We start from the raw sequence: 20,657 nt of genomic DNA, 5'->3' as shown, positions 1-20,657 counted from the left end.
TCAGAACTTATTTCTCACTAAGTAGACATTAATACTGAAAATACTTTTCTACGTTTTTAAAAATAAATTATCAGATCCTTTTGCCTGACTTTTCATAGCACTCTGGTCTTTCCCTTTCAAAGTATTTATCAAAATTTATCATTAAGATCTCACTTGTTTATTTGCGTTTTTCTTACCTATGTGTAAATATTTTAATAACTAATATACTACGACAGCCAACCCTCATCAGTTTCAGAAGTCGGTTCAGTAAACCTGTTTTAAATGATTTTAGTACTCAGCGCAGAAAAGTGTTAGTAACTGTTTAATTATTGTCAAGAATAATACATTTTGTATAGATTGCTCACATTAAATATGAGGGAGGACTTTTTTCAAGACCTACATTCTGGTTTTACATTTTGCTTTTCAAAATGTGATATACATGTGTACACATACATATATATGTATGTACATATATACATACAATTATATATATAATTTTCAACAAATTGGAAATGTCTTAAATATATACATGCATGTATATGTAAATACACATATTTTTATGTTATATATTTGTGTAAAATTACATACATGTATGTCTGTATATACATATATACAAATTAGAAGTTTTAAGTATTTTTTTATTTAAAGTAGTATTAAAATTACAAAGTTTGTGACAACTTTTTGCCAGCTTTATTGCAATATAATTTATGTACACTAAAATTCAACAATTTTAAGTGTACATTTTTATACCTTTTGACGAATGTATTCAGTCTCTCAGGACCGTCACGAGAGTCAGGATACAGAACATTCCCATCACTCCAGTTTCTTTGTGCCCATTTTCAGTCAGTTCCTTCCCTCTGCTTTCTGTCACTGTAGTTTTGCCTTTTCTAGGATTTTGATTTTGTTTACTTTTTTTAACCACCTATCTCTCTCCCCAAAAACAGTAAGCTCTCTGAGATCAGGGACTGGGTTAGTCAAACAGGAGACTGAGTCTGAGAATTGAGAAGAAAGAACATTCAGACACATAGAGTTGGTGCAGATTACACTTCCCTGCAGCGAGCTTGGAAGAGACCAGGACAGGAGAAAACATCAAGTTGGATGAGTGCGGTTCTCCGAGCTCTCTTAGTTCCTCCATGAGACACATCCTGGTGGTTGTGATAATTGAGCTGAATAAGGTGAAGGTGCTGCCATGTTGTGCAAAGATGTTGATGGGCACTCTTGGAATCTCTGCCCCATCACCCTGAAACACTGTCAAAATCATCACGTGTTTGCCTCTAACCTCATACGTTTGAACCAACCTTCATATTTCAGGTATAACTTCATTCTGTCTTACATTATTCACAGTCAGTTAACATCCACTAGACTTCACGTGTGCAGAGGTGCACTGCGGTGACCCAAGACTGACCCGTCCAGGTGCCTCTACACTCATGTATCTGCCTCATGACTTGGCCGAGGAGGGACTGAGCAGGGCGGGTCTGACCAAGATCTCTCTCAGCCTGTTTGATTCATCGCCGTGAATTCAGTGCCCAGCACGGGTCCTATAACATAGCAGTTATTCAGTAGGGATCTGTTGAATGAGTAGATGTGAAGCCTTTGTTTACTCATCTATAAAATGAACCTAAATCACGGTGTCTACCTCTTAGGTGAAAATATGTGTAGAACACTTACTGTGATACCTGGCACATATTTGGTTAACACAGATAAAATGTTTATTGCTATGATTACTAGAATAGTTTTGCAAATTAGAAGTCTAGATTAATTATCCAGATGATCCAAGAAGGCTCTCTGTGACTTGTCCTGTTCTACGCTTTCTTGGACTCAGGGAACTCAGTTAATTGAATGGCTGCATACAGAACCTCAGCAGCCACCATTCCTGCTTCTCAGTTACTGGGTGCCTGACAAATGTATTGGTCTAAAGTCTTGTGAGTTTCTCCGGTTTTAATGAAATCTCCAAGTTAGTTCGTACTTCTGCCTGTAGCACGCGTTCTATAGATTTTCATTGAGGGTAAAGACCTTGATGAATCACCACAAAGGAGAGGGGTGTGCATGTGTGTATCTGTGTGTGTGTGTGTGTGCTGCCAATGTAATTGTGCCTGAGAGTTGGGCATGGTGAGATTTTGTCTAATCGGCTTAGTGGGGATTTCCATACCGTCATCAGAAAATGATTGAAGGTTCATTCTCTCTTATTTATTACCTTGTTCCTTACTTACTCTTCTAATGCATGTTTATCAAGTGTCACTGTGTCAGGCACTGTGTCCTGAGAGCCAGAGAGCCCCGAGATGAGGAACTCTGATTTTCTGATAGGCTTTAGAATTAGAAAGAACATTAAACATCATCTAGTCCAACACGTTGCTCCTTCAGGTGAGACATTAGTGGATTGCCCCTGGGAAGTTAAGGGTAGGGCAGGAACCTCCAAGTTCCTTCCACTTCTAACCCCACTCTACTTACATTTCACTTTCTCTTAACTGGTGAGGGGTAAAATTTTCCCAAAATTGCAATATGATTTGCCATCTATTTTTTTAATTAGAGGATTAATTTTCCTTATACCCATTAAAAATAGTCAATGTGGAGTACATAATTTCTATGACTTTTTCCACAAGCGTCAGAGTCCTCTTCTCATTACTTGGATCTATACTGTTATCACATGTTAAGGTCATTTGATTCAGGAAAAAGAAAAGAGAAACTAAATTTTTATGCACAGTTTCCTCACAAATATTCAAATGCAAATCAAACTAAAATGGGAAAGTGAAGGAGGAAAGATATGCAGTATTAAATATTGAATTTCCGCATGCTTATTTTCTGGTTTCTCATAGACAATTTTTATATGTGATAGTTTCAAATATTAAAAAAAAATGAATATATCAAACCTGCTACAAATCAGTTGGGGTTTCCACTCACATTTCATCTTTGACTGAACTATTGGTTATGGTAGCCTGGATAATGCTGATTCACAACCAACTTACCTAAACTTCTGTCCCGTAAGGCTATAAGGCATTCAGTTGGGAGTGGCTCCTAGAACATTATCCTGGGCAATTCAGAGAACCCCAAATTGCACTAATAATACAGAGATAACAAATTTTACATATCAAAAAGAAATAGTCCTGCAGTTGAAGGAAGCTATGGGGCTGGAAGGTGGGAATTAAAAACACAATGTCCATGTGGAAATAGCAAAAAGGTTTAGAAATGAGACTGAGGGGTTAAATCTCAGGAGGAATAATGCACTGGAATTTGTGTTATGAAACTTGGTGCTATGAAAACATGAGTGACAGACAGAAGGTAATGTTAACAATGACAATAGCATTCGAAATATTACTTTCTCTTAATTAAACTCTTTAATTGTAAAACGAGACATGTGCCAGGTTAAAAAAATAAAAACAGAACAGTGCAAAGGGATGCACTGCATAATGAAAAGTAAGCGTCTATCTACCTCAGCTACTAATTCCACCTCCCCAGAAACAGCCACTAGCGTTTCCTCAGCCTCCTTTGTCTGCCTCCTGATGTTCTCCAGTGCCCACCGAGGGCACGTCACAGATGCTTGAGAAAATATTATCATTTCAAAATGATGCCCATGGAAGCAGACTGATTCCTGCAAGCCCTTTAAGGAAACCTATACATTTTTCACATTTCTAGGGCATCATTTCATAAACCTACACTAAAAATCATCCAAAATTGAACATATTGGAGGCAATCAGCCAAAAATCAAGACTACACCATGTTAAGCATTAAGAGCCAAGAAGAGTGACTGGATGTCATGTGCAGAGCTGTGAAAACCCAGCCCATCTTGACAAAAAATAGCTTCACTGTGTGCCGTGCACTGTAAATGGCAGCATGTGGAGAGCAATCACACAAGCTCAAGGAAACTCTGACAAGCCACACCACAGTCTCTGCAGGGCTGGGGTGCAAATGGACTCTCTGGTTACTCTGTCTCACAAACAGTCTTCTGGGTGCACTGTGCTGGATGAACTAATCGAGGTGTACCTTTTTCACCTCATGTCTGCTGCTCTGTGACGCGGAGCAAGCAGGTTTGGGTGAAGTGAAATTGTTTAGCTCGTTCATACAGGGCTCTCTCTGAGTTTGTGGTGTGGTACCTCCAGCTGTGGGTCAGACACAAAAGCACTTTGCGTTCCCAGGAAACAGCCACATCACAATGGAGTGAAAATGTTGTTTTGGTGTTAGATGGCAGCTACTTTGGATACCAGTACTTCCGGCACTTGACTATTATTTCTGAAAGTGAAGAGAATTATATATACAGGGAGAGAACTTGGCTTTAGATCTCATACATTCCTAACCCACAGCAAAAGGGGATAGAGAAATGATCCGGGAAAGGTCAATAATTTTAGGCCATTTATTCTTTGCTAAAACACAAAAAGGTAAATATCATTCAAAGTCATTTGCCTTTCGGCCATCTTAGATGTTTAGCATGAAACCAAGAGCTCCTGGCACTCCAAAATGCTGAGTGCTCCTAAAATCAGTTGGTGTACATTTCTTTCTCCTTACTGAAAGATACCATTTAAATAGTATTTTCTACTTGAGAATTAAGTAACACATGATGACTTTACATATAATTACTACTATGGGAGACTGTTGTTATGGTTTAGTGTTATTAAAATACTTTCTAGATATTCCAAGTGTAATGTTATTATGTAAGATTAATTAATGGTAATTTATAATTAATTACAGTATATGAGCTATCAAACATTTTACATTATATTTTATATTATATATTTTATTATATAATATCCCATATGTATTATACATATTTTATATTATGCCGTATACATCTGTTTTATAATGTCATTATGTAAGTAGATAACATATCTATATCATGATGAAATATTAACAGTATATCCGCCTCTTATACCTATTGATTTCATGTTCACAGGTTCTTCCCTAAAATCAAAAGCAGTTAAGCAGAGTCAGAGAACTTGATAAATTAATAACAGTGGCATATCAATTTAAATACTGTTATTTAATTTGAAAGTCTTGAAGTGTATGCATCTCATATGCAAGGGACTGTTTTATCAGCAGTTGTTGAATATCCCATACAGAATTATATTTTGTATTTCAGTATGAACAGAGGTAATATTTTTCAAGAAATTGTAAGATCATTTTCCTATATATTTGTGTAACTATAAGTAAAAAGTCTCTAAGCACTGTTATAACTTTATTGTATGGAAACTTTCAAGAAAAACAGTATTTATTGTGAAAGATGATTGCAGTTTCAATAGCTGTTCCCTCTTATTACTTAAAAAGACCATATATTTAGCCAGATACCATACACACTAACTTTAGTTCACTTAGAAACGCTTTAACCAGCTTTTTCTTCATGATCTTTATATTTAAAATAAATTCCAAATAAGCTATAATTCACTGGACGTACTGAGGAATGACTATACATATCCCATTTTAACAGAAGAGTATACAATTACTAAGATATGATCACTCTCTACCAAAGATTCTCAAGTTGTTCAGTTTCCTAAATTTCATTGAACACCAACTATCCACAAGTTCTTAAACATCATTCAATTGTGAGTCATGGATGAGGCTAAGAAGCAGCATGATGAGAAGGACATAATCTTTTGCAGTCAAGATTACATAAACATTGCAAGGAAGACACATTCCCATTCCTTCTCTGACAACCTCTAATGAGGGAGATTTTAAACTTACTCCCTACAATGTTGCCATGTTTTTAACTTCTTATAGTCAAGTTGTTCCTAGAGTTGAACCTCAATCCTTTAAAAATGCATCTTGGCTAGTGTTGACTAATGAAGTGTATGAACAGTTCTCTGCCCTGTCCTAAGGAGGATGATTTGCCCCTTAAATTGATTTCTGAGCTTGTGCCTTAGGATCTATGCAAAGTTTTCTAAAATACAGACAACTCTGGAGTAATCTTAAAGAGAGTGTTTTATTTTAGTAAAATTTTTAAAATGTGTTAATATAATTTGAAGTTTAGCTCCCATAAATTGTGATCATAGTATTTAATTAGGTTTTAGATTCTTTTTGGAGGAATATGAGATTATAGGGAAAATGCTTCCCAAGGCTGAGAAAAAGGCATAGTGTAGGAAGTGGGTATCATGGTGCCTGGCACACCATAGATGCTTATAATTTGTAATCAATGTTTTTGAAAAAATTAATGCTTTAAGAAAAATTTGAACACTGACAATTTTGTTAAATGATTATGTTCCTGAATAGGATATAACATGGTTCTTGATACATAGTAGACATGTCAGTAAATGTTTATTGAATCAAAAAATGAAGGAAGAAAGAAAGAAAAAAGGGAAGAAAGGGAGGAAGAAAGGAAGAGATGGTATTTGAAATTAAAAACTAAATGGCATTTATTACACTAAATATTTTTAAATTAAAAAGTAAAGAGACATTAAAAACAGTATTTCCCCTACTTTTCTGATCTAAATTCATTTCTAAACGAATTCCAGATGAGAGTTTTTGTTCCCACTGAGAAATCCTCAAATAGTAATGCAGAAAATTTTTTTTTAATATTAAAAATAACTCCTTCACTTTTTGCTGAGGAGTTAAAGACTAGAATTTAAGGAGAAAAGCAGTGAATTATTTCAATAAAATCCACAAACGTATATTGAATGTCTAAAACTGGTGCTCTGAAAGAGGCTACCCTCAAGGAGGGTAAAATTTGGAAGCAGAATTTAGTCAGTGACATAAATGACCATCACAAAAATCCCACTTATAACCTTCTCGTAGAGCAGCATTATCGCAGCATGTAGGCTGATCTAGTCAGAGTTCTGAGCGCAGAGCCAGGAGAAACCAGGATTACTGGAAATTCACCGCATGACCTCGGACCTGCTGTTCTTCCGTCTCATGTTTGTGACACTGGAATATTAATATCTACTACACACTAATTTTTATGGACATATAAAGGTAAATAAATGTGCATCAAAGCATTTTGATCTCTTACAGTGAAAGTTGTTACTCATAAAATATTAGCATAAATATGTAGCTCTTTCAATGAAATTCCAGGTGCTCTGTGAATTGAGGTTCAGTTTGGAAAAGCTGTAGGCGTTTGTCAACAAATAACTGTAGGCATTGACATATAAAAGGAATCAAACTCTTTCAAAATGTATTCCGAATGGTTCAAGTGATGTTTCTGATTATAAAATGACTTTTCTGCTGATAGACATTTCCTACTGTGTTTGTCAAATGGTAGGTTCATGGCTTAGTCAGGGACAAAGTTATTAAGGACATAAAACGCCATCTGGATGGAGCTAATAAACATAAAACATAACCTTCAGATACACTGCTGCAGTGGCCAGACTGTGCCAGGCCAGATTACCCTTTGTTTGTGTTTAAATCTGAGCCGTGTTCTAAGCCTTCGACTGTGCCAGCTTTAGATGTTTCCCCTTGACTTGATGCAAAGATTCCATGAGGGGAGCACATTCCCTTTGTGTACCACGGCATGTATAGATTCAATGCCTCTGTGACTCATGTGTCATTTCAAAACTGTTCTTCCATTATTTTCTTTTTATTTTATTTTATTTATTTATTTTTGTTTATTGCAGTAACATTGGTTTATAACATTGTATAAGTTTCAAGTGTGCATCATTATACTTCTATTTCTGCATAGATTACATCATGTTCACCACCCAAATACTAACTACAACCCATCACCACACACTTGTGCCGAATTATCCCTTTTGCCCTCCTCCCTCCCCCCTTTCCCTTTGTTTGTTATTATCTACTACTTTGACCTTCTCCCTCTGACTTATTTCACTTTGCATAATACCCTCAATGTCCATCCATGTTGTCACAAATGGCTGGATTTCATCGTTTCTTATGGCTGAGTAGTATTCCGTTGTGTATATATACCACATCTTCTTTATCCATTCGTCCCTTGATGGGCACTCAGGTTGCTTCCAAGTCTTGGCTATTGTGAATAACGCTGCAATGAACACAGGGGTGCATGTACCTTTATGCATTGGTGTTTTCAAGTTCTTTGGATAAATACCCAGCAGTGGAATAGCTGGATCATATGGTAGTTCTATCCTTGATTTTTTGAGGAATCTCCATACTGTTTTCCATTATTTTCTTTAGAAATTTCATAAAATAGTAATTTTATTGACTTAGAAAGTAATAACTCTAAAATTATGGAGATAAATATGGTACACATTATACAACTTCCTTCTAGTGAAGTCCAGGGAAGTAAGCATTATAAGGAGGAAAACCTGACTCTTAGTAAGTCCCTTGAAAAACATTATCTCCAATCCAAAAAGATCATGCAAACACTAAGCTTCAGTGCCTAAGTTCGGTTGAAATAGAAAAATCAATATATTTCTATATAATAGAAATGCAGTAGTATAATCATCTGGTCATCAGGTGTGAGACAAATGACTAAAATTTCCAAAGACCCTTTTAAATTGTTTATAGTTATGAAATTTATTTTGACATACTATATATCATATATATAATACAGTATTTATGATATACTAAATTATTAGGCAGTGGGGAACAGATTCTTGAAGAATATTCCACAGAAAGACCTTCTCACAAAAGTCAGCAGGTGCCCTGTTGCTTAGGTGGTGTCTGATTGAGCCTTGTTATTAGGAGAAACATGATGATTATGGCTGACACTGTGGTGTGCCACCAGGTCCGTCCCCCTTCAGAAATAAAGGACTTATTTTCCCAGCTGCTGGGAGTGTCCTTGGTAGACCGTCCTCAGCCATCAGCAGTTTTCAGGGATTGCCTCAGAGGATTGCATCAGTCAAGGTCATACCCCTTGCTGGGGCATCCCACACCCAGTGACTGATCAGTTAGGGGGCTGGTGTAAAAGCCCAACCCTCTTGCCACAACTTGGGTCATCTCATCTTCAAAGTTCCTCTGAGAGTTGCTCTAGGTTTCCATGGAGACTGCATTGTGGTCCAGCTTCTCCCTCTGTCTAATCCCGCTTCCTCCTCTTCCACGGGTGTTGATCCCATGAGCACTCCCCAGTGAACCTCCCAAACATTCATCTCTGCTGCAGGGCCTACTTCTTAGGGAGACTATCCTACAATGATAATCTTCCTGGAGGATGAAAAGACTGAACCGCACCAGCTGGGATACCCTTTTCAAACTCCTTTGGCATTTGCCAAGTGACAGAGTCGTGCCCTCGCTCTACAGATGTGCCACAGATGCTAGTCAGCACTGGAAGAGTTAAATAGATTTAGTGACTAACAACTAGGATTATTTTTAAAAGAAAAATCATAAAACACTATGAGCCATGTTATGCAAATTACCCTGAAAGCAATGGCAGTAAAGGCTGACTACTCAGCGACATCAATCCATACCCACAGGCCTCTGCAATTAGTCTACCATGGTGAAATTGCAACGACAGACACATGTTTCATTCTTCATTTCTATGTAGCCTCAACATTTGAAAATTTCCTCTCTTCCTAAGTAAGACACATTTCATTAGATCAGAATGACAGCTATATAGTAAGAGTTTTAAAGCAAAAATGCAGATTACAAGTGGGAATGCTATGCAAAATGGTGATTAAATTAATTATGAGGTCTTTTTAAAATTTTCAAAGCCACATTATGTTAATATTCCCCAATAGATTAGGAACCTGAATGTTTTTCTTCCAAATGCTAAAAGCGTTAGGTAGGATTATGTTGGTGTCTAATGCTGTTTGGTTATTAATATTTTCCTTACATTCATTTACTTAGTAATCCTGTCTTTTGTTGATTGTCTGAAGTTGATTATATTCATGAAGACACACATTTATGCTAATGAAACACAGAGATCTCCAGAAATATATTTTGCCAGCCTACTGTGATCCCAGCCTCTTCTGAGAGCATTTACCTTTTGACGCTAATCATGTGGAACTTGATGCCGTTGCTCAGATTGTCATCCTCTTTTGTGTCACTGGTTTTTCTACTTGATACCGCTTTGACTATCTGATTCTCCCTTACAAGTCTTTCCAGAGCTGGGAGCTTTCCTAAGCTTCTTGGTGGGCCTCACAGCATTTACCAAAGTGGCTCAATATACGGGCAATGCTTGATAGATATTTTGTGATTAATTTTTTTTTTCCTATTTTGATGGCAGACTATTTTATTTGTGGCTCAGAAACAGTGTAGTTGACTGCAAAACTCAACGACATTATCTCTATCTTCCTTTAACAACGAGCCACTCTCTCATTCTTGATAAACCTCTTTTCTCTGGGCTTTTGGGCTGCTGAGCTGTTCCAGCTCATGTTCTGCCAAGTACCTCACATTTCCGGCTTCCTTTCCAGCTCTTCTTTTCCCTCTGTTCTCTCACTATACAAGCAGGGCACTCGGCCAGGAGCTGGGGACTCAAAGATTAATGGCCTTTAATTCATATTCTCAACAAGAGGAAAGTTTTACTCTACAAAGGGAGACTCTTACATTTCCAACCTCTTATATTTACATTGTACTCATTTAACAAGACACTTATCGAGCATCTACAAGGTGCCCCACTTTATTCTAAGAGCAAGGGTAAAGTAGAAAAAAACAAAATCTTGCCCTCATGGAGCTGACATTTTCGTGGGGAAGGGGTTGGAGAAAGACAGTACACTAGACAGATAAGTTAAATGCAAGATGTATTAGATGGTGGTAGCAGCACAGCCGAGCAGTAAAGAACAGACGCTGAAACCAGACTTCCTATGTTCAAGTACAACTTCACTGCTTACCACTGTTACAAATTAAGTACAACTTCTCTATGCCTCAGTTTCCCCAACTGCAAAGTGGCAATAATGCTAGTATTTCTCCCTTAGTGTTATTAGAGGATTAAATGAATCCATATTCTGAAAGCCTCTGGAACAGTGGCTGGCACGATGATGTGCAGGTAGTGCTTATTAAATAAAGAAAAAATAGTGATGAGTGCTATGAAGAAAAGGGAAGCCAGGGCAGGGCAGCGAGAGGGTGAGTGGGGGGCCACAATGCTACCTAGGGTCACCAGCGAAGGCTGGAGGAGAAGGGGACCCTGGAATAGAACTTTAAAGGAAGCAGGGTGCAAGGTTTGCAGATTCCTTCAGGAGGAGTCTTCCAGAAAGAATAAGCAGGTGGTGCCAATGCTGTCAAACAGCAGCATGCGAGGTGTGCTCGGCAACAACCAAGAGCCCAGCGTCGCTTGAAAAAGTGAGAGGAACACAGAGCAGCGGGATGCGGGTCACCTCCTTGGAGCCTCTGTTATTACCTGACTTCTTATTTCTAAACCAATGTCAAATCCTAGTGACTTTCTGTTTCTTAATTTCTAAAGCACATTTGAGTCATAATTATTTAAATTTTTTCCCCTAGGGATTGCTATCAGGCATATTGTCTGAATTTTCTGAAGATTTTCCACAGTTCTTTCTTTGAAAACTGTAAAGTTATTGTCCATTTCCTATCTTCTGGATCCTCTCTCATTGCCCACTATTCCTCAAGGGTTATCAGCAGTGGTTCTGGGATCCACATTTCTGAGAATCTGGGGATGTAATTTGTCTTGACTTCACGGCTTGAACTTGTTCAAAGTGGAGCTCAAGTGGAGAAGCATCCCCTCTAACCAGATGCACGTCTCTCTTGGGTCCTCTTTTTCGATCTTGTCTGTAGTGCCTTTTCCAGAGCTTTCTCTCAGCATTGACAACTCCCTCAAGCAGCTAAGATACCCTTTCTGTCGTCTTCTTGTTCTGAAGCACCCCAGTGTAGGGGCTCTGAGGGTCCTCCCTGGCATCGTCACAGTTGCATTTAACTTTTTCAGATTTGTTTCTGATTTTATGTTTTTCCTTTTTATCTCTCTAAGAATTCTTAAAAATTTGAAGTTAGCAGAAAACTCCCTGGGTAGCCTTGTTTATTTTCTTGCTCTTTTCTTTACACTCAGATGCCTTCTACTTTCTTTGTTTTCAAAGATCACAAGAGATTGTATTGTCACAATATATTTATTTATGTTCTTCCAAACGTCCTGACACATTTTCCTTTGAGGTGGTATCAGGCATCAAGCAGGCAACTTAAGTTATTAGAGTGGACTGGCTGGGGCATTGGTGAACTGCAGAACTCCACGGAAAGGGGGCAGCTCCAGCTCTGTTCCAGCTGAGTGTTGCCAAATCTGGCTAATTTTCAGAGAAGCTGAAAATCCAGAATTTTTACATGCAAGTTGCACTAGTTTCCTAGGGCTGCATGGCTGAGTGACATAACTGAGTGACATAAACAACAGACATTTATTGTCTCACAGATCTGGAGGCTTCGAGTCAGAGATAAAGTTGTTAGCAGTGATGGTTCCTTCTGAGGACTGTGAGAAAGAATCTGTTCCTCGCCTCTCCCCCAGCTTCTGGTGGTTTCCTGGCACACGCTGGCGTTCCTTGGCTTGTAGAAAGCATCACCCCAATCTCTGCCTTCATCTTCACATGGTGTTCTCCCCGTGTGCATGTCTGTGTCCAAATTTCCCCTTTTTATGATGGCACCAGTCATATTGAATTAAGGGCCAACTCTACTCGAGTATGACGTCATCTTAACTACAAAATTTGTGATAATGTCTGCATCTATTTCCAAATAAGATCACATTCTAAGGTGCTGGACATATCAACATATGCATTTTTGGGAGACACTATTCAACCCGTAATACAAGTTACTGATTTTAAAATGTTAGCAATAATTTCTAATTTTTTTTAACTTTTAAAAACTTTATTTTTTCAGAATAGTTTTAAGTTCACAGCAAAATTAAGAGGAAGGTACAGAGACTTCCCATATACCCCCTGCACCCACACATGCATAGCCTCCCCCATTATCAGCATCCCCACCAAGGTGGTACATTTGTTACAATTGATGAACCAGCATTGACACACCATAATCACCCAAGTCCGTAGTTTACATTAGGGTTCACTCTTGGTGGTGTACATTCTATGAGTTTGGACAAATATATAATGACATGTCTCCATCGTTACAGTATCAGACAGAGGATTTTCACTGTCTAACTTATTTTTAATCCCTGGACAATCCACGCAAAACATACCTACAAGCCAAACTCAGCCCGTGAGTCACAAATTTCTAACTCTGTTTCAGTCTTTACTCCTGGGATCTCAGCTGCTTCTTTTCTTAGCTCGTGTGCAGTACATTCCTGAAGCTTAGCCACTTATTTGACCAGGTCCAGGATTATTCACTTTTACAAATGATGGACAATGTGGTTACTTGCCACCAAGCTCCTATTTGCCTGTTTCCCTCACCTGGTCTGTCCTGACACTTAATATGTATTACTATTCTGTACAAGAAGCCTTCAAGGTTATTCACCACAGTGCAGGCTTTGGTGGGGGCCTCTGAGTACCACAGACATTTAATTGTAATGAGCAGATTTTTTGTGCTTACATTTTTTGAAAAGTATTAGCAAATGAACCCAGATATTCCCAAACTGTGAATGTTTAGTCAAACTTCATTCATACACATCTTATTCTGCATATTGCATTATAAATAATTAAAATGAATATAAAATTGTAAAATATTCAGGAGGGTTTTTTACAAAATATCAATTTTTTAACCTTCCTCTGAATATAAAAAGTGATTATATGGTGTGTTTGTACAAAAAAAAAAGAAAAAGGAACAAAATGAAATTTCAGTAGAAATTAGGAAAAATGTTGAACTGAACATTTTAGGCTAAGAGAGTAAAAAAATATTTACTTGTCATTTTGAAAATCTGTCCCTTTAACAAATTGGGAGATGAAAGAAAGTTTTCAAAGTGGCTAATTATAACTATTAAAATTGCATGAGGAGCTTTTTGTGTTATCTATAAAAATTCAGCTTGCAGATTTTCACGAATTTCTATCTCTAGAGTAAAATCAAACTATGAATAGGAAATTCCCCTCCCTCTTTCTTTTGGAAGCCTGCTGCGTATTTCCACAACAGACAGGTTCTACTTTGCTTTAGACGAAAATTCAAATTGTCTCCAAAACACTACACTCTTGCTTCGTTTAGGGTCTTACATTTACGGCAGATGAATGGCCTAATTGTATAGTTCTTTATCAGTTTTTGCTTTCACAGGATCGATAAGTCAAGCCTGCTCTTTTTGAAAGTCACGGTTATAACCATCTCATAAGTTCTTTCCTCAAAGTGGATCTTCTTATGCAGTTCAGGTTTGTATACACAGCTTCTTCACAAAGGGAAACCAGTGTTAATTTTTCATGAAGAAGAGTTAAGGAAAGCAAAGCCTTTGGAAAGAGTTCATGATGAGAGAACTGAAACGTTCCTTTTTCAATAATGTACATAAATGGGCACGTCCTGAGGTAATAGGCGCTTTCTGGTCACGCCCTCCGGCTACAAACACAGAACCTATGTCCACAGTTTGCTCCTGTCAGTTGGATTGCCAGAACCTGAGCCCTTTTGAATTCCCCTCTAGGCCCTGGGCTTAGCACTTGTATCAATCTGGACGCTCCGTTGCAAACAGTAGACATCAACCCTGGCTTACTTTTGTAGAGAAAAAAATTCATTGGAAGGATACCAGGTAGCTTTCTGAATCAATGAGAAGGTTGGAGAATCAGGCTAAGAAAAGCAGAGAACCAAGGGAGGCCAGGCAGCAAGAATCCAGTCAATTCCTACCATAGACACTGTCTAGATAGGACGATGCAGCAGGAATTGCAGCCACTGAACCCCTCACTAGTGACGTCACTGGCACTACAAGCAGACCCCTCTGTCACAATACAGATCCCTTAACTTCACTGCTGGTATAACCACTGGATTGCACAAGCTCAGTCAAATCCACGGCCTTGCTCTCAAAAAGCAAGAAGAACAACTGCTTTACCTCAGTTTTCAAAATGGAATGTGGAGATCTTCTTCCCAGTGATTCTGGAATTTCCTACAAAAGGAAATGCATTTAATTTTTGGGCTCCCAAAGTTGTATAAGTTCCACTAAGCTCCACCCCTTTGGTTCTCTGATATTTACATACACCCTTCTTAAATTTACAGTTCCAAAAAATATAATACAACTACTCCTTCATATAATCAAAAAATCATAGACCTCTCTTCAAAGGAAGACAAACCAAAATGTCACCAGACGGTGCCTCTAGCTCAGGCACAGGACTTTGGGAAGATGTCCATTCTTCCTCTAGTTTAGTCACAATCCTAAATGGATGTTCCGGTAACTACAGATTAAATTGTGAAGTTACCTATCACCAACACCCTCAAAATTCAATAGTGGGAGAGAAGAAGAGGAATGAAAAGGAAAAATAGTTAAAATATATCCATGACACAGCAAGGAGGGAAAAGTACCTAAAAGTTATAGGATTTGTTTTAGCAGCTAGTCACAACAATATCTACAGTATTTATGACTTTCCCCCTCTATTAACCATTCCATGTTCCTTTTACCTTCAACCTGCTCCTCAGCGAGTTGAGGTTATTCAATGGCATAACCAAAACCTTTATTCTTGAGGAATCTGTATCTTGATGTTCCTATTCGTATAGGGGTCTATTAAATTTAACCACTGGACCTATTTGTACAAAGAAGTATCATATGAGATTATCTGTTTTTTGTTGTTGTTGTTTGTTTATTTGTTTGTTTTTAGCCTCTGTCTCCTCTCTAGTATGAGGATCTCAAAAAGGCTAAGTATCCACTTGCAATTCAATAGAACCATTTTCATATCTCCTGATGGAAGCGTTGCTCCCTTAGGCGATAAAACCTCTAAAAGCAGAGCCCAGAATTATAGAGCAGAGAAGTAAACATTTTGCCAACGGGTAATTCGTTATAATTACATGAGGTGCCACCCCACTGCCCTTCCTTTGGAGTTTGGGAAGACACAGCAACATACATTGGTTCAGATTATACATTGATTCAGAGGAGATATACAATTTTATAGGACAGCATTCCCACTTGGCAGAGTGATTGTTCGTCTGACACCTGAATAGAGTCTTGAATGGCCATCTCACTATTATCCTATAAGGTCACCTGTTGTGGAAGATAGAGTACACAAATACAGTAAATCCCTCAGAAATTGATCAGTTTCCTTACTTTTTTGTTGGAAACAAGTTTCTTGGTCAGGAGAATTCACGTATGAGATATCTTACTACTGTTTAAATCACTCAGTAATTCCGTGGATGGTGGGTTGAGACAAACATGGCAGACAAGAAAAGCAAAACTGACTCTGTAAGTGTCTATTCCCATAAGAAAATCACATCTCAATTTTCCAGATAGCTGTCTCATCCTTAGAAGGTTCAGAGTCAATTGCTCTTACTGTTTCTGCTGCTAAATTGGGCACTCACCAAGGAAGAAGCCTTAGTGTGCTGCTAACCAGTGTAGCAGTGTAGAGGTACCAGCCTCGTTCAGTGAAGATCTGAGATTAGAGGCTGGACTATGAAAGTAGGGCAGCCCTGCTTTGAGCATTGATAATTCACTGGACTTCCAGTGACTTTAGGGCCTAGCAAAATTAGTCATGCTTCCTTTATTAACAAATTCAGCCTATCAAACACATTTATTACCTTCCAATGTTCTAAGGAGACATATTGTTTTGACATTATAGAAAGAAAAAGTAGTCTTTTAGCTTAAAAAGTTTTCTCTTCTAGGAACCACCAACTTCAAAATTAAATAACTAAGAAGGGAATAAAAAAGAGGAATTCTGTTAGTACCAAAAAATCAAGGCTAGTAGGCAAATGAATGCCAGAATCTGGCAGATTTCAACTAAATATGGCACTAAAGAAGCTTGATTGAGGGGGAGAAATGATCCATATTTAGTTTTATAACATATTCAACTTTGCTTCATTAATAGTTTACCTGAAAAAAGGGCAGAGAACCTCCCATCCCCAACAAACACCATCACCAGTACAGTCTGGCTTCTTGGTTCAGAGAACTATGCTCTTATTAATTTTTTTGAGATTCTGCAGCTGTTTTCCTATTAAACATGAAAATTTAGGCTCTTAGCCCACACGTATCCTCCTTACAACTCTCCTCTATTTCTTCTATATCATATAAGAGACAAGAACTTCCAGGAAACAACGTGAGAGAAAGTAAGATTGGGGACAGAATAGTGAAAGCTGCCTGATGAGAGTTCTGGTCATCACAAGTAAGGTTGTGTAATCAGGAGGAGGAGTCCTGGCTGCCACACATTTGGGGAATTGTTGTTTCTGATGCATCCTACGGTTTAAGGTCTCAGAGAACCAGGTTGGGCGAGTAGGAGAGGATGCCACCTTGGCCAATCAGAATCATGCAAGAATTCCCAATGGAAACCTAGAGTTGTACTAGGATCAGTGTACTGCAGCCTTCTCTCCAGACATAGAGCTGGTCATCTAAGTGGACAGTGAGTTAGCAAGGGACAGCTACTTGTTCTAAGATGCATCTGGCTGTGACCCACCTCATTTATAGACTCATAAAGAGGAAAAAATGGGTTGTATGAAAAATACTAGAGAGTAGGACAAAGAAAACATCATTGTGAAAACTCAGAGAATGAGTAGATGTTTGGAAAATAGGGAAATAATTTATAGTCAGATTAACTGATTCAATAAATATTTGTTATGTGCCTCATGTATCCTGGCATTAATGGTCTCTGGGAGATACAATAAAAAAATAAGACATACATACTTCCTGCCTCCATAAATGTTCAGTGTAGATATAGCCAACTAAACAGGCATTTATAATATCCTGCAGTAAATTTTATAAAAGGGGAATTATAGACTGATACAAAAACACACAGAAGGAACACAATGCAAATTGGGGAGGTTTGATGATTTGGTCAGAGATAAGGTCTTATATAAAGCGGCATCTAAATTGAAACCTAATAAATAAGTAGTGGTTAATTTGGCAAATGGGCAAAAGAGGATAAATGTCCAAGAAGACAATGGTTGGACAGAGGAAGGCATGAAACTTCAGTGTTCAGTCTGGCTGGACCATAGGATATGCTGAGTATGAGTGGACAGGGACAGGGGCTGGTGGAAGTCACTGGGCATGGCAAGGGTGGAGTAGTAGACGTAAACAGGGGCCAGAACATGAGGAGCCTTGTGAGACACATTAAGGAGCAAAGACTTTATCTTGAGGTCAATATAAATTCATAGATACTTATTTGGGAGAGTAGCATGATCATTTTGGGACTTTGGAGCCATCATTCTGCTGCAGTGTGGAGAATTGGTTAGAGTCAGGAAAGATGAAAACAGAGAGCAAATAAGAGGAAATTGTCATAATCAGGAATGAAAATGGCCTGAAATGGTGCTTAAAGAAAAACAGAAAAGGACTGAAGTGGATGGAATTTATTGACGATTTGAAGATGCAAACAAAAATATTTAGTAATTGTATAATTCACATAATTAGGAAGATGGCTGAGTCAAGGACATCTCAGGTTTTTCTGACTTGGGTACCTTAGTGGTGGTGATGCCATCTACCCTGAAAATGAGATGAGTGGTGAGGGGATGCTGAGTTGAATTTATATGTTGAGTTTTAATTTCTGTGAAATATTTGAGTGGAAATGTCAACAGGTTATTGGAGATGTGAATCTGAAGCTCGGGGGAGATAGCTGGGCAGGAGCTCTAAAGTTCATAATCGCCGACACACAGCCTGTCAGTGAAGGCACCATGCAGTCTGAGCTCAGGCGAGAAGAGTGTGTAGAGTGAGAAGGGATGAAAAGAGAGACTTCATTCATCTGGGAGGATGGAGAACTCCGTTCACAAAGTGGAAAGAAGCAAAGATGGGGGCAGATGTAAGTCAGGTTGTGATATGTAGGTTAGAAATGTGATTGGATGGTTTGTATTGTCTGTGAGAACTGAGAAGCTAGGTCACCACTGGGAATGTACATCAAGGGAAATGCAGGACAGAAATGAGCAGAAAACGGAAGAATCGCTAGACAGTGTGTTTGGAGCACAGGAATTTATAGCCATTCCAGACTATGGGGCAGAGAAAGTCTTCCCTCTCCTTCCAAGCCAGAATCCTGAGCAGCCCCAGTGCAGACTCAGAGAAAATACAAAGGAAAGGACTGAGTGTTGAAAAGGGATGATAGCAATGATGACTGATATAAGCCAATTGACAGAGGAAAGAACTAATGGAAACAAGAATATGTCTTTTAACAGATAAAAAGTGTTCTGGCCTCTAGGTTCTTTTTGAAAAACTTCCTCAAAGACAGATCCCTCGCATTGCAACATAGATCATGATAGTGTTGCGTTGTTGTTATTGGTGGTGTTGTTTTTAAAAACTGAATTAAAAAAAATACGAGCATCCAGAAAGAAGATAAAAGCAAAGCAAAACAAAACAGAAAATGTTTATCTACAACGCAAAGAAAATCAGGTTATTTTTGGACTCTTCTGCAACACTAAATGGAAAAAAACAAAGTTTTGAAAGGGAAAAAAGTGACCAAAGGAAATTATATTAGATTTGTATTTAATCTGTATGAAAAAAATCTGTGTTTAATTTATGAAGGCAAAATAAAGGTAATCTAAGATAATATAAAGGCTTAAGAAATTTAATATCCATGCCTCTTGCTGAAAAAAAAATTAAAGATCTATTCAATACACTGAGAGGTAAAGGAAAATTAAAAGTTTAAGAATATAGTATTCTTTTTTTTTTCCCCCAAAACCCCAGTAGATAGTTGTACATCATAGTTGCACATCCTTCTAGTTGCTGCATGTGGGACGCGGCCTCAGCATGGCGGGAGAAGCAGTGCGTCTGTGCACGCCCGGGATCCGAACCTGGGCCGCCAGTAGTGGAGCGCACGCACCCAAACGCTAAGCCACCAGGCAGGCCCAAGAATATAGTATTCTTGAAAGACTCTGTGAACACTGAAGCCAACTAAACAGAAATAAATCAAAATAACTAAATCTAACACAAATCTAAATACAAATGTTAAAAAATATTTTTGAAAGGAATGCTATGTAATGTTTTTTAATAAAGGTGGAAAATATATAAATTGTACACCTAATACATTCAATAGCTTATTTGAGCACAAAGAAACAAAATATTGGTATGTCTAGTCACTAAAAAATTAGAGAAAGCACAATTACACAGATTTGGCCCCAAGAGTTTACTGCTGACATATATTCTTGGAAATTTAATAGAATACTCTGTATCCACATAAAGCTTAAAATTCTAATAGAATAAGAATTTCCAAAACTGACTTAAAGAGAGCAGACTTTTAAACAATTTAATAATTGTGGAAAAATTTGAAGTTATCAAAGAATTACTATTAGATACAATGTAACAATTCTAGCAATTTTTATGGGGAAATTATTTCAAATTTTTATACTAAAGGTAATTTCTGTACTGTTTAAATTTTGCAAAAGGCTGCAAGCTTCTCAACTGACAAAGCCAGTACAATCTTGATGCCAAAACCTGACAGCAATGCCACATAAAAAAAACTACAGACCAATTTTATTTGTAAGTAAAGAAACAAATTATTCTACATATTCTATGCTAGAATAATATATATTAAAACATATAATACTATCCTAGTATATTCTACACTAATTTTTATATACTAGCAAATCTTTAAAAAAAATTTTCTTAATTTTTTTCCAATTCCAAAAGTAATACACGTCATAACAACTATAATAATAATAATTTTGAAATGAAATTTTACCAACTAGTATCCTAAGGAATGTTAAAAGAATAATATACCAAGAGCAAATAGGTTCATTCCAGTAATACATGGATGCTTCAATATTAGAAAATTAATTAGCATCCAGGATGTCTTCATCATTTCAGGATAATAGGAGCTGATCTTTAGAAGTCAATTCAGTTAAAACAGAAATCATACTTTCATAGTAAGTAGTTTGTAAAAATAAGAACTTTT

Source organism: Ceratotherium simum, chromosome 9 (assembly GCF_057802395.1).
Source record: "Ceratotherium simum simum isolate JZ-2026a chromosome 9, ASM5780239v1, whole genome shotgun sequence".
Taxonomy (NCBI): Eukaryota; Metazoa; Chordata; class Mammalia; order Perissodactyla; family Rhinocerotidae; genus Ceratotherium; species Ceratotherium simum.
The sequence above is the reverse complement of the archived record's forward strand: the minus strand, read 5'-3'. Positions refer to the sequence as shown.